Source organism: Canis lupus, chromosome 17 (assembly GCF_048164855.1).
Source record: "Canis lupus baileyi chromosome 17, mCanLup2.hap1, whole genome shotgun sequence".
Classification (NCBI taxonomy): domain Eukaryota; kingdom Metazoa; phylum Chordata; class Mammalia; order Carnivora; family Canidae; genus Canis; species Canis lupus.
In genome coordinates this window covers 53,450,138-53,466,239 of record NC_132854.1, presented here as the reverse complement: position 1 = coordinate 53,466,239, position 16,102 = coordinate 53,450,138, and positions in this window count along the sequence as shown.

Here is a 16,102-nt window from a genome sequence, read left to right as displayed (position 1 = left end):
TGGGTTCCCATTTCTGGTGAGGGCTTTCTTTCTGGCTTACAGATGGTTGCCTTCTCATTGTGTTCTCACATAGCAGAAAACAAAAGAACAAGCTCCCTGGGGTGTCTTCTTCTACTAGGACACTAGTCCTATCATGAGAGACCCCTCCTCATGACCTCATCTGAATCCAATTACTTCCCAAAGATTCTGTCTCCAAATACCGTCACATTGAAAGTTAGGGCTTCAACATAGGAATTTTAGGGGCAGACATAATTTAGTTCACAGCAGCTGGATATAGAAGTTTTTCAGGTCAAGGATTACAGACCCCTCTCCAGATCAGAAATAATATTTAACAACTATGAATGAGATGACTTAAAAATAATGTATATCTCTGCTAGATCCCAACAGCATCATAAGGGTTGCTATATGATCTTTAGCTTTTTGAGGCCTTTAAGCCTTGGCTTTTCCCATCCGTGAATAGGGAGGAGAATTGTGTTGCTGTCACCTTATGTATATACAGAATTTGTATATGTGAATTGTGTTTATTTCTGTATGGGAATGTCTATGTGAATGGTGAGGTGTGCACATATCTGTGTGTGGGGGCAAGCAATCTTTTTTGGCACTTCCAAACATACAGCACTTTTTGAAGTAGGGTAAAGGCATAGTATGTCATCTGATCATCACAGGTTCGGTATTTTTCTCATTTTTACATGTGTAGAAATTGAGGCCAACAGGTCAAGTTTCTATTCCAAGGTTGTGCACTTGGTATGTGTATGAGCTACGGTAAAGTGTAAACAATGGACCTCTGATCCCTGGATCAGTGCTTTAAGGGTTGCCCCATGACTGCCCAGTGCTGGCGCACTTCTCCTGACACATGGGCTCTGACAAAGATGTTCATTCTCTCTTATGCTCAACTGACATTTCATTTTGTTTCTTGCCATCCATGACTACCACAGTGGTGAGTGTTTCGGTGTATTTCTGAAGTATTGATTTCCAGTCAGCCCCCATCCCAAACACCCTACCACCCACCCACTTCTATTTGCTTCACTTCAGCTCGCTGCATGCTGCTCTGAGAGCTCCTGCTTAGTTCTTGCCTAGTTTACATGCAGCCTTGCAGAGTTTTATTGTAGCCACCATGCTCCAGGGCTAGGAGAACAGATGAGTTTCAGTAATGTGAGCAGATTTTGCTATTTTTTTAAGTTAAAAACAATTTTCTTTATACATGTAGAAAAATATTCATTTATATCCTTTCATACAAATCTACGCATTGAGTCATAGCATAATGGCTTTTTAAAAGTGAAATATTTTTTTGATCTGCCCTGACCTGCTCTTTCTCAACCCATATCAGCTTCTGCCCCCAGCTACTCCGTGTTTATAATCTAGCTTGTACCCTTCCAAGTAATTCTCAGTGCTCATCTTATAAAGGCACATGTAAATATACATACGTGTGTATGTTTATATATGCATACATATATCTTCATATATGTATGTATTTACATATGTGTTTGTTTATGTGTGCATTTATGTAACACATATATTATATATACACCTAAAAACATATATGTGTGTAATACGAAACAGGTCATCATTTTACAAAAATTGGTTCTTTATTTTTATTGTTATATGCACTTTACTTTTTGTTTTATTTTGTTTTGCACTTTACTTCATCTTGCTCTTTTCACTCAATAAGAAATCATGAAAATTGCTCCAGGCCAATTGTCAGAGCTCTAATTTATTCTTTTGTTATTTAAAATTTAAAAATGGAAAATTTAAGACAGACACAAAGATGGAGCAAATAATATGGGGAATCTTTACTGCCCATTAGCTGGCTTCAATTGCCAATATATTTTATTCTATATATTTCACCTGACTTTAAAATATTTTCATTTAATTTTTATTGGAATATTTCTAAGGAAATGTAGACTTTGTTATTTTTATCAGGTAAATAATACGAATTGCTAATAGAGATGTTTTATTTTTTTTAAAATTTTAATTTATTTATTTTTTTAAATTTATTTTTTATTGGTGTTCAATTTACCAACATACAGAATAACCCCCAGTGCCCGTCACCCATTCACTCCCACCCCCCGCCCTCCTCCCCTTCTACCGCCCCTAGTTCGTTTCCCAGAGTTAGCAGTCTTTACGTTCTGTCTCCCTTTCTGATATTTCCCACACATTTCTTCTCCCTTCCCTTATATTCCCTTTCACTATTATTTATATTCCCCAAATGAATGAGAACATATGTTTGTCCTTCTCCGATTGACTTACTTCACTCAGCATAATACCCTCCAGTTCCATCCACGTTGAAGCAAATGGTGGGTATTTGTCGTTTCTAACGGCTGAGGAATATTCCATTGTATACATAAACCACATCTTCTTTATCCACTCATCTTTCGATGGACACCGAGGCTCCTTCCACAGCTTGGCTATTGTGGCCATTACTGCTATAAACATCGGGGTGCAGGTGTCCCGGCGTTTCATTGCATCTGTATCTTTGGGGTAAATCCCCAACAGTGCAATTGCTGGGTCGTAGGGCAGGTCTATTTTTAACTCTTTGAGGAACCTCCACACAGTTTTCCAGAGTGGCTGCACCAGTTCACATTCCCACCAACAGTGTAAGAGGGTTCCCTTTTCTCCGCATCCTCTCCAACATTTGTTGTTTCCTGCCTTGTTAATTTGCCCCATTCTCACTGGTGTGAGGTGGGATCTCAGGGTGGTTTTGATTTGTATTTCCCTGATGGCAAGTGATGCACAGCATTTTCTCATGTGCATGTTGGCCATGTCTATGTCTTCCTCTGTGAGATTTCTCTTCATGTCTTTTGCCCATTTCATGATTGGATTGTTTGTTTCTTTGGTGTTGAGTTTAATAAGTTCTTTATAGATTTTGGAAACTAGCCCTTTATCTGATACGTCATTTGCAAATATCTTCTCCCATTCTGTAGGTTGTCTTTGAGTTTTGTTGACTGTATCCTTTGCTGTGCAAAAGCTTCTTATCTTGATGAAGTCCCAATAGTTCATTTTTGCTTTTGTTTCTTTTGCCTTCGTGGATGTATCTTGCAAGAAGTTACTGTGGCCGAGTTCAAAAAGGGTGTTGCCTGTGTTCTCCTCTAGGATTTTGATGGACTCTTGTCTCACATTTAGATCTTTCATCCATTTTGAGTTTATCTTTGTGTATGGTGAAAGAGAGTGGTCTAGTTTCATTCTTCTGCATGTGGATGTCCAATTTTCCCAGCACCATTTATTGAAGAGACTGTCTTTCTTCCAGTGGACAGTCTTTCCTCCTTTATTGAATATTAGTTGACCATAAAGTTCAGGGTCCACTTCTGGGTTCTCTGTTCTGTTCCATTGATCTATGTGTCTGTTTTTGTGCCAGTACCACACTGTCTTGATGACCACAGCTTTGTAGTACAACCTGAAATCCGGCATTGTGATGCCCCCAGATATGGTTTTCTTTTTTAAAATTCCCCTGGCTATTCGGGGTCTTTTCTGATTCCATACAAATCTTAAAATAATTTGTTCTAACTCTCTAAAGAAAGTCCATGGTATTTTGATAGAGATTGCATTAAACGTGTAAATTGCCCTGGGTAACATTGACATTTTCACAATATTAAATCTGCCAATCCATGAGCATGGAATATTTTTCCATTAATAGAGATGTTTTAAAAAAATAACCATAATAAGCATTATCACTTAAAATTTAGAGTAGTCCATTAAAAAAAATCACCTAATATCCAGCTTCTGGTCAATCCCCCTCATTTTCTCAAAGATGTCTTTTTTATGGTTGATTTGCTTGAATGAGGATTAAAATGCCAAGCATTGCATTTTCCTTATATGGCTTATAAATCTCTTTTAAATTTATAGGTTTTTCCTTCTCATCCCCTTTTAATGCCTCTATTTATCGAAGAAACCAGGTTAATTTCCTTTTTGAATTTCCCACCTTCTAGATCTGGCTTATTGTATCCTTACAATGTCTTTTAACACATTTTTCTACATTGTGTTTTCTTTAGATGCTTGAATATAAAGGATTGACTAGATTCAGGTTCAGTTCTTGTAGCAAAAACACTGAACGGCTGGTGGCTGCATGCTTCCTGCTGCACCATGTTAGGAAGACTAGAATGTCCATTGGCCTACTTTAAGTGATGCTGAAATTGGTAATTTCAGGTGGTTAGCTTTATTTCCCCTTTGTAAACTTCCAAGAACCCAATAGTTCTTGGGCATTCGGAGAGGACCAAGGAAAAAATAACACTTCTTCAGGCAGATAGACAATTTCTCCTATGCTTCCCCGAGCTGTTCTTTAATCAGATGAGAAGCTGAAACCCTTCCCTCCTCTCCTTTCTTGGTTGGAGAAGAGTTTTCCTTCCTTCCCTTGAAGATCTTAGTGAAAGCATTCTATTTGCTTTTCCTAACTGTGCTTCTGGCAAAAGGATGTGCACTAGCTCTCCAAGTCATACAGCAGCTTGGACCTCTCATCAGCTCCATACAACTTTGGATGGAGGTGCAGCTGTGTGCCATATTGGCAATACATTTTATTCTCACAGTGGGCATTCCTGGCCTCCTTGATTCTATATTTTATTTCTTTGCCAATCATCAGACAGTGTGCAATGGAGGAAACAAAATTTATTGAGAGCTTTCAGCTCTGTGACTAGCAATAACCATTCCTGGCTGGTTACAAAGTTCCCCCAGATGCACTGTGCTATATAACCCTGGCTTCCTGGTTCATTGTAAATTCACAACACTATCCTAACTCAGCCAACTGGCCCTCTTTTCAGTATCTACATAAAAAGAAAGCTCCTGGTAACACTCTTAAAGCTTTTGATAATAGTTATTGACTTTACAGAAAAACTTTTATTATAGTACAATATACATTGTAGAAAAGTACATATAAGTGTACATCTTGATGAATTTCTACAAACTGAACACACTCAATATAAACAGCATTTGGATCAATAAACAGTATATCATAAGCACTCCAGAAGCCTCTTTATGTTCCTCTTCAGTATCTCCCCTTCTACCTCCAAGGATGACTATTATCCTGATTCCTAAAAGCATAGATTAATTTTGCCTGGCTTTGTACTTATATAAATGGAATTGTATACTATATAGACTTTTGCATCTGGCTTATTTCTCTCAGTAAAACATTTGTAATATTCAGTCATATGAATATATGTAATTGTAAATTGTTCATTCACATTGTCATAAGGGTTCTGTTGTGTGTCTCTGCCATAATTCTTTCTATCTATTCTCTGTTGATGAGCATTTGCATAGTTTCCAATTTGAGGCCATTAAAATTGGTATCACTATCAACATATTAGTACATATCTTTGCTGAACATACATATGCACTTCTGTTGGGTATTGACCTAGAAGGGGGATTTATGGTCATAGTGTATGTTCTTTATTAGATAATGCAAAAGAATTTTCCAAAGAGTTGTACCAAATCATACACCTACCAGGAAGGAAGTGAGATCTCACCAACACTTGATATTTTCCATCTTTTTCATTTATTTTTTCACTTGAAAGAAGATTCCCAGGGTAGAGAAGACTTTCTAGTACCAGCCTCCACATTCTGTCTGAGTGTTGTAATACATACGGGGTAGATTGGACTGGGCTTCTGACAAGATCCTGCTTTATTTCACCAATGATAGATAATAGGTCAGATGGATACATACAGCTTTGCATATCAGCAAGGAGAGGAAGCTTATAGTGATTTAAGAGCAGCCAGCTGTTTCCTCCTGATGTTTATTTTCATATAACTTTTATGACAAAAATAAAGACAGTAAAAAATATTCACAATTATATAACTATAACACATTAATAATTTTTAAGCTCCCTCATCCCCAAACATCTATGAATTTTATATGGTTGCAATCATAATCTAAGCATAATTTTATATTATGATTTTTTGAATGGATATATATTTGAAGCACTCTCTCATGTTGTTTCAATATTTCCTTATTATAAGTGTAGCTCATTTCTGAAGTTTTACTATTCTAGAGAGATCTGAAGAACATATCTTCACCACTTTACCTTTTATTTCTTTCTTTTTTAAAAAAATTGATTCTTTAAGATACATTCTTAAGAGTAGGATTACTAAGTAGAAAATTAGCTTCTTTTTGGCTCTTGATTTGTCATGCATGTTCCCTTACAAAAGGCTTTCCAGTCCATACCAGTGAAATCCAACCTTCTCAGAAAGCACAAAAGCTTAGCTTTACTAATAGCAACAAATACTTTGCTCAGGTTCATAAATAAATAAAAAGTATAACATATTATAAAAGGAAATTCCTTGTATTTCAAAGATTTAAAGGTTTTTTTTTTCTTAGCTTTATTTGTAACAGCCAAATGAGGAAGCAACACAGCTGTTTATCTGTAGGTCAGTAGATAAATAAACTGTGGTACATCCCTACCATGGAATGCTGTTTAGCAATTAAAAGGAAGGGATCACTGATACATGTGGCAACATGAATAAATCACAAAATAATTATGCTGAGTGAAAGAAGCCAGATAAGAAGAATATATATTTCATGATTCTGTTCTATAAAACTGTATAAATGCAAACTAACAACAGTGACAGAAAGTGGATCAGAGGTTGCCTGGAAACATGAGGTGAGGGTGGAGAGGGGCAAGAAGGAAGGACTACAGAGGAGCACATGGGAACTTTTGAGTATAAAGATATATATACTATCTTGATTGTGGTTATAGTTTCATAAGGATATAGATCTGACGAAACTTACTAAATTTGTACACTGTAAATAAGTGTGGTTTATTGCATATCAATTGTACCTTAATTAAACTGTTTCAAAAAATAAAATTTCTTGCCCAATATTTGTTTGAATCAAAAACAAATGAGGTGTGTTAACTGATGTCTTCCATTATTATTATGCAGTATAATGGGTTTAAGGGACACAAACTCATTACACCACTTAATGATAATAAGTTAATAGCGATTCACACCCCTCATTTTGGGTTCCTCCCCAAAAACGTTTTCCAGGCCTAAACCTCAGTACCTATGAATGTGATGTTATTTGGATATAGAGACTTTGCAGATGTGACTGAGTTCAGATGAGGTCCTACTGGATTAGGACAGGTCCTAAATCTAGTGGTTAGTGTTTTTGTAAGAGGAGAGGATGTACAGACAGATACACAGAGAGAACACATATGTAGATGGAGGCAGAGATGGAGTGATATAGTTTCAAGTCAAGCACTACCAAAGATTTGGAGGAACTACTGGAAGCTAGGAAGAGGCAAGGAAGCATTCTTCCCTCAAGCTTTCAGAGGGTACAGGGTCCTGGTGACACATTGATTTCAGAAGTCTGATCTGTAGAACTGTGAGGTAATAAAAGTCTGTTGTTTTGAAATAACAGAAGTGGCAATTTGTTACATCAGCCCTTGGAAACTAATTTATAGAAATATAGTAATATGCCTCTACTAGTAGTGTAATTTAATCTTTTTTAAAAAAGTTGTTAACAACAAGGGAAAAATACAGTGTATCTGCACTATAGAAGTAGATGTCTGAATATTAGGGCCTGGGATGAAACTTTGTGTTTGAAAAAATGGATCCCCACCCTTTTGTTCTTCCCTTGTTTGTCTCTGCTCTGTCCTGTAGCCAAGTGTGCTACTGTCATGTCTTTATATTAATATGTGAACACAGTCCAATACATGGACATTAAAGTATTGTCCATGGTGCTTAGTAATCTGGAGACATTTCCAATGGGCATCTGTGAGGTCAAAACTACTTTCAGTTTTGCGTTTTTCACTGTGTTAACATTTGCAGTGATAGTACAGAAGCAGTGCTGGTAGGTGAAACTGCTGATAGCTTAGCATGGATCAGGGAAGTACCACCAACTGCCTAGGAGCATGGTATTCTTTATCTGCATGCATTGGGAGAAAATTAAAAAAAAAAAGAATTTCATTTAAGAATGACCTTGGTGAACTATTGTTCAAAGTACTAAGAGAAGTCCTAGCCATAGTAATCAGAAAACAAAAAGAAATAAAAGGCATCCAAATTGGCAAAGAAGCCAGACTTTCACTCTTCACAGATGACATGATACTCTATGTTGAACACCCAAAAAACTCCACCCCTAAATTGCTAGAACTCATGCAGGAATTCAGCAAAGTGGCAGGATATAAGATCAATCCACAGAAGTCCGTTGCATTTCTATACACTGACAATGAGACTGAAGAAAGAGAAATCAAGAAATCAATTTCATTTACAATTGCACCAAAACCCATAAGATACCTAGGAATCAACCTAACCAGAAAGGTAAAGGATCTGTGCTCTGAAAACTATCAAACACTTAGGAAAGAAATTGAGGAAGATACAAAGAAATGGAAAAACATTCCATGCTCATGGACTGAAAGAAAAAATATTGTTAAAATATGCTATCCAAAGCAATTTACACATTCAGCGCAATCCCTATCAAAATACCATCAACATTTTTCACAGAGCTGGAACAAATCCTAAAATTTATATTGAACCAGAAAAGCCCCCAAATAGCCAAAGGAATGTTGGAAAGAGAAAACCAAAGCAGATGGCATCACAGTTTTGGACTTCAAGCTGTATTACAAAGCTGTAATCATCAAGACAGTATGGTACTGGCACTAAAACAGACACATAAATCAATGGAACACAATAGAGAACCCAGAAATGGACCTTCAACTCTGTGGTCAACTAATCTTGGACAAAGCAGGAAAGAATATCCAGTGGAAAAAAGACAGTGTCTTCAACAAATGGTGTTGGGAAAATTGGACAGCCACGTGCAGGAGAATGAAACTGGACCATTTTCTTACATCACACACAAAAATAAACTCAAGATGATGTCAGACCTAAATGTGAGTCTGGAATCCATCAAAATCCTAGAAAAGAACATAGGCAGCAACCTATTTGACCTCCCCTGCAGCAGCTTCTTCCTAGACATATCTTCAAAGGCAAGGGAAACAAAAGCAAAAATAAACCATTGGGACTTCATCAAGATTAAAGGCTTTTGTACAGCAAAGGAAATAGTCAGCCAAACTAAAAGCCTACAGAATGGGAGAAGCTATTTGCAAATGTCTTATCAGATAAAGGGCTAGTATCCAAAATCTATAAAGAACTTATCAAAATTCAACACCCCCAAAACAAAGAATCCAGTCAAGAAATAAGCAGAAGACATGAAAGGATATTTCTCCAAAGAAGACGTACGAATGGCCAACAGACACGTGAAAAAATGTTTAACATCACTTGGCATCATGGAAATGCAAATCAAAACCACAATGAGATACCATCTCACACCAGTCAAATGGCTAAAATGAACAAATTAGAAAACAACAGATGTTGGTGAGGATGCAAAGAAAGGGGAACCCTCTTTCACTGCTGATGGGAATGCAAACTGGTACAACACTCTGTAAAACAATATTGAATTTCCTCAAGAAGTTAAAAATAGAGCTACCTTATGACCCAGCAATTGCACTACTGGGCATTTATCCCAAAGATAAAAATATAGTCATTGAAGGGGCACCCGTACCCCAATGTTTATAGCAGCAGTGTCCGTAATAGCCAAACTATGGAAAGGACCCAGATGTCCATCAACAGATGAATTGATGAAGATGTGATATATACAATGGAATATTACCCAGCCATCAAAAAACTGAAATCTTGCCATTTGCAATGACATAGATGGAACCGGACGGTATTATGCTAAGCGAAATAAGTCAATCAGAGAAAAACAATTATCACAGGATTTTGTTCATATGTGGAATTTAAGAAACAAAACAGACGAATATAGTGGAAGGGAAGGAAAAATAAAACAAGATGAAATCAGAGAGGGAGACAAGCCATAAGAGACTCTTAACTATAGGAAACAGAGGGTTGTTGGAGGAGAGGTGGGTAGTGGATGGGGTAGTTGGGTGATGGACATTGAGCACTGGGTGTTGTATGCAACTGATGAATCACTAACTCTACCTCTGAAACTAATACACTGTATGTAGGAGAGCAAGACCTCAGTGGGTAAAAGAAGCAAGAAGAACAGGGACGCACATAAATGGCAACGGCTTTATGTGTGTGGCAAGAGTCAATTATTCCTGCCATGGGTCCATACTGAAAACAGTATATACTGAAACAGCAATGATGGTGGATAGACAGCCAGGCCTGCTGAGGTCAGTACCCCATCCCCTGTAGTCCTGTAGTTAACACTCCTCTGAGACCCATGCAGATAGTCATGGACGCAGTTCCCTACTGCCCCTCTTATGATTGGTTTCTTGAGTTGTTTTTCCTTCCTTATTTCCACATACTTTGCATTCCATGATAATAAAACTGAGGACAGCCTGGGTGGCTCAGTGGTTTAGAGCCTGCCTTCAGCCCAGGGTGTGATCCTGGAGACCTGGGATCAAGTCACACATCGGCCTCCCAGCATGGAGCCTGCTTCTCTCTCTGCCTGTGTCTCTGCCTCTCTCTCTCTCTCTCTCTCTCTCTGTCTCCCATAAATAAATAAATAAAATCTTTAAAAAAAAAAAAGAAAGGAAAAAGATTTAAAAAATAAAATAAAATAATAAAATAAAATAAAATAAAATAAAATAAAATAAAATAAAATAAAATAAAACCGAGAGCCAATCTGGACTCGGGGCTTTACCTGGGCATCTTCATTTCTTGGCAGTGCCTGATGGTGTAGCCGCTTGGGGCTTGTCTTTGTTCCAAGATATTGGACTCTGAGTCATCATTTTCTTTCATTGGAACACACCACGTGGCAACTCTAAGTTAATTGATTGATTAAAAAAAAAAAAAGAATGACCTTGGTGAAGTAGCCAGGTTACTTATTTTATTAAATCTTTTTTTTTTAATATTTTTTTTAATTTTATTTATTTATGATAGTCACATAGAGAGAGAGAGAGAGAGAGAGAGAGAGAGAGAGGCAGAGACAGAAGCAGGCTCCATGCACCGGGAGCCCGACGTGGGATTCGATCCCGGGTCTCCAGGATCGCGCCCTGGGCCAAAGGCAGGCGCCAAACCGCTGCGCCACCCAGGGATCCCTATTTTATTAAATCTTAATTCTTGACTACATGTCTTCTTTTTTTTTTTCTTCAGTATTCCATGTGATGACATGGGAATACAAATAAAATCCTTCTGTCACATACAAAAGTACCCAAAAAAGCACACTTGTGTGGTTGAGTTATGAGCTGATCCAACAGTGTTTCCCAAAACATCATTTTTATATGATAGTCTCTTGGTTATTCAGTTTATTCGGACCGGTATTTGGCAGACGTGTCCTTCCATGCCCAGAGATTCTCCCTCAGAGACAACAATCTCAGAGATAACATTTTTTTACTGAGAATGACTTTTCCTGTAAAAGCCTAAACACAGGTAAGGCCTAGGGAGTCATAGCAATTTGCTTAAGGACACATAGCATAAAGTGGGTTTGGAAACCAGGCCCCTTTAACTTTCAGCCTGCTACCCTTCCAATTCCGTTCAATAAGACAGGTGGCTTTCCATATTTCATGCATCCTCTCCTCGAAACAGAGTTAATGCTGCAAAAGAAAGAAATGCCAGGTGGAAAAACTGACAAGTCAGATATTACACAGCCACTTAATTTTTATTTTGTAATCTTCACAATCTGAGCAACCAAGTAGAATACATAAAGAAGACACTAAAATGTGGCATAATAAAATTCATTTGACCAGGAATATGGCGTTCCATGTTTTTGTCTCCAGCTCAGTTCTTTTTTTTTTTTTTCTTCATTTTTAATGTCAGCTGTGTTTTTGGGTCCAGTGCTCACTTTGACAAAAGCTACATTTAGTTGCAAATTGAGACATGGTGTGTAGCTGCTATGATTAAGGAATTCAGAATCTTTGTCCAATATTAGGCCTTGAGGGTAGAAAGAAATGCTGGGGAAAAAAAACATTTCAACCTTGCCATGTTCTGATGAATGCCTGAAATAAATATTAACTGTTATTTCTGCAAACTTTCCCACTGTTTTATATACTTCATTTCCCCCATTTGTGAGTCTACAACGTATTCTGGCACATTATGGCTTTCTACTCATGATGAGTCTTCTCAGCGTGGGCTGGGTCAGTGTTTGTAGCTCAGCTGGCTGGTGCCAGAGTGGAGAGCTTGTCTGATTTGATTCCACCCCAGGCACTGAAGGATTTTCAAGATTTTCCTCTTAATATTTGGCTTTACTTGATAAACCTAGGGCATGCTGGGAAATCTCAGCAAGAGGAAAAATTTACTAACCATGGGGAGGCCTGTTTGGAGGGTTGTGGGTAAGTATGAAAGCTTATGAGTGTGACTACTAATGACTCTTGAATGTTCTGCTTTTCACAAGATTTTCCTTCAACAAAAAGTGTGTAGGCTTGTAAGGACAGAGGGTTTTTAGAAAATTCAGCCAACCTCAGAAAGACCAATGTATGACTGAGTCATTTCCCAAGAGAGAAGCCACTAGTCAGTAAGGTACGTGGAACCATATGTTTCAGGATGCAATTTAGAATTTCAGAAGCAGGAGCTGGTAAAAGGTTGCATAGGGTTTTAGCCTTTCATTTTTATCATCATTTTTCTTTTTTATTAGTTGAGTGCTGACATTGCCCTTGGCATATGCAGGATAAAAAGCATGCTATCTGCCTCTAATCAGCATTGGAGAAAGCGCTCAATTCAGAAGTGGGCTCTCTACAACTGAGAAGGTGACCAAGTCCCAAAGACTTAAAAGTTTGTGTGTATATGTGTGTGCATGCAACCGTGCAAACCAGTTTCTCGTGTGTTTTCTTTTAGATTATATTTTTTTCTTCTTTTGTGCTTTTTTTTGTTTTTTGTTTTTATTCAGTCACTAAGACTTTCTGTCTTGAAAAATATTTAATAGCCTAGAATCTCATTTTGTCTGGATGCTCCAGATGTCAGCTGGCCCTATGGAGGAGGTGGTAGGGATGGTGGCTTTGCGCTGTGCCCTGGAGGAGAGAATATCACTGACTGGATGACAAGACTCTGAGGGAGTCTGTATCTAGAACTAGCTTTTCTGATCATGCAGCAGTTGTGTGAAGCATCGGACAGTGGCTGATTTCAGCAAGGAGGGAATCCAACCAGAGGTGGTCTGTGTGCAGCATGTCCCATGGAAGTATAAGTAGCCTTGCCTTATGTCCCTGTAGAGGGATGACAGGGATAGCATAATGTGCCAGCTAGGATGACTCTGTGGTCCTCTGTCAGCTGAAGATAACTTCACCTTAGTTTAATTGAGTTCAGTTCACTTTATTAGGTTCCTACTTAAAAAAAAAAAAAAAGCACAAGGCTTGAACATAATTAATTCTTCTGATTTAGATACAAGTATCCTCATTTTAAATAGTAGGATATAGGATTAGAGAGAATAAGTGTCTTATCCAAGTTCATGCTACTGAGTCTTCTCACCACATATCTCCATTTTGATAAAAGAGATGGCTTTCCTTTCTATGACAATATTTCAATCTCATGCCCTGATTAGTGAGTCTTTTTTTTTAACTTCGTTTTTTCCAGAACACTTCTATGTTCACAGCAAAATTGAGAGGAAAGTACAGAGATTTCCCATGTATACCTCTCCCTCACATGCATGGTCTCCTCAGTTGTCAACACCCAGCTCCAGAATGGTACATGTGTTACCGTCAGTGAAGTTACATAGACACATCGTAATCACTCAAAGCCCATAGTTTACATTCGAGTTCACTCGTGGTGGTGTACGTTGTGTGGGTTTGGACAAATGTATAATGATATGTATCCTTCATTACGATATCATACAGAGTATATTTCATATAGAATATTGCCCTAAAAATCCTCTGTGCTCTCTGCCTGTTGATCTCTGTCCACTCCCACCCCTGGCAACCACTGAACTTTTTACCACCTCCATGGTAAGACTTTTCCGGAATGTCATGTAGTTCCAATCACATACCATGTGGCTTTTCCAAATTTACTACTACTATTTGCTTGGTAATATGCATTTAAGACTCTTCCATGTCTTCTTTTTTTGGGGGGAGGGAGTATGACAAATATATTTATTAATTAAAAATTAATGTAAGAAGAAAAAAAAGAGAGAGGGAAGCAAACCATAAGAGACTCTTAACTATGGAGAACAGACTTAGGGTTGATGGAGGGACGTGGGTGGGAGATAGGCTGAATGGGTGATGGGTATTAAGGAAGACACTTGTGATGAGCACTACGTGTTATATACAAGTGATGTCATCAATCACTAAATTCTACACCTGAAACCAATTTTACCAAATATGTTAACTAATTAGAATCTAAATAAAAACTTGAAGAAAATTAATACAATGATTTCATTATAGTATTACATTGCATGAATGTTTCAAGGGTGAGCATTCCAAAAGGGAGAGTCTGATGGAAGCTATATTGCTTTTTCCTTTCTTCTTTTTTTAAGTTTTTATATAAGTTCCAGTTAGCATACAGTGTAATATTAATTTCAGGTGTACAACGTAAGGATTCAACACTTGCGTACATCACCTAGTGCTCATAATAAGCGCCCTCCTTAATCCTCATTACTTATTTCACGCATCCCTCCACCCACCTCCCCCTCTGGTAACTATCAGTTCTTTATAGTTAATAGTCTACTTCTTGGTTTATCTCTCTCTCTTTTTTTTTTTTTTTGCCCCCTTCCTCACTTATTTTGTTTCAAATTCCACATGGGTAAAATCATATATTTGTCTTTCTCTGACTGACTTATCTCACTTAGCATAATACTCTCTAGCTCTATCCATGTCATTGCAAATGGCAAGATTTTAAGATTTTATTCATTTTAATGGCTAAGTAATATTCCATTGTGTGTGTGTGTGTGTGTGTGTATACACACCACTATTTTTTTGCAGGGGTGGTGAACTTTTTTTTTAATTTGAAAAAAGCAGCATTTTATTGAATCCATACATCTGCTCTTACCAGCCTCATTGTGTGTTAGCTGCCTGTACAATGAGATTATTTCTATCAGCTTTTTAAAAATAAATTTATTTGTATTGGTGTTCAATTTGCCAACATATAGAATAACACCCAGTGCTCATCCCATCAAGTGCCCCCCTCAGTGCCCATCACCCAGTCACCCCCACCCCCCGCCCACCTCCCTTTCTACCTCCCCTAGTTCGTTCCCCAGAGTTAGGAGTCTCTCATGTTCTGTCTCCCTTTCTGATATTTCCCACTCATTTTCTCTCCTTTCCCCTTTATTCCCTTTCACTATTTTTTATATTTCCCAAATGAATGAGACCATATAATGTTTGTCCTTCTCCGATTGACTTATTTCACTCAGCATAATACCCTCCAGTTTAAAAACTTTAAAAAATATTTTATTTACAATTTGCCAACATATAGTATAACACCCAGTGTTCATTCATTCCATCAATTGCCCTCCATAGTGCCCATCACCAAGTTACCCCATCCCCCCAACTCCTTCCCCTTCTGCAAACCTTTGTTTCCCAGAGTTAGGAGTCTCTCATGGTTTGTCTTCCCCTCTAATTTTTCCTCACTCGGTTTCTTTCCTCTTCCCTATAGTCCCTTTTACTATTTCTTTTATTCCACATATGAGTGAAACCATATGATGATTGTTTTCCTCCGATTGACTTATTTCAGTCAGCATAATGCCCTCTGGTTCCATCCATGTTGAAACAAATGGTGGGTATTCATCCTTTCTGATGGCTCAGTATTATTCTAATATATATATATATATATATAGTATATATATATAGTAATATTCTATATATATATATATAATCTTTATGATATCTTCTTTATCCATTCATCAATTGATGGACACTTGGGCTGTTTCTGTAATCTGGCTATTGTAGATAATCCTGCTACAAAAATCGGAGTGCAGTACCCTCCATATCTTTTAATATCTTGATAATTCATTTTTTTAGTGTTGAATAATATTCTATTGTCTGGTGATGTACCACAGTTTATTTGCCCATTTGCCTGCTGAAGAACATCTTTGTTGATTCCAAATTTGAGCAACCATGAATAAAGCTGCTATAAACACCTGTGTGCAGGGTTTTATGTGGACATGTTTTCAACTCCTTTGAGTAAATACCAAGAAATGCAATTACTCTTTATTGCAATTGCAATTGCTCTCACTTTATGGTGAGAGTATACTTAGTTTTGTAAGAAACTGCCAAACTGTCTTCCAAGGTGGCTATACCATTCT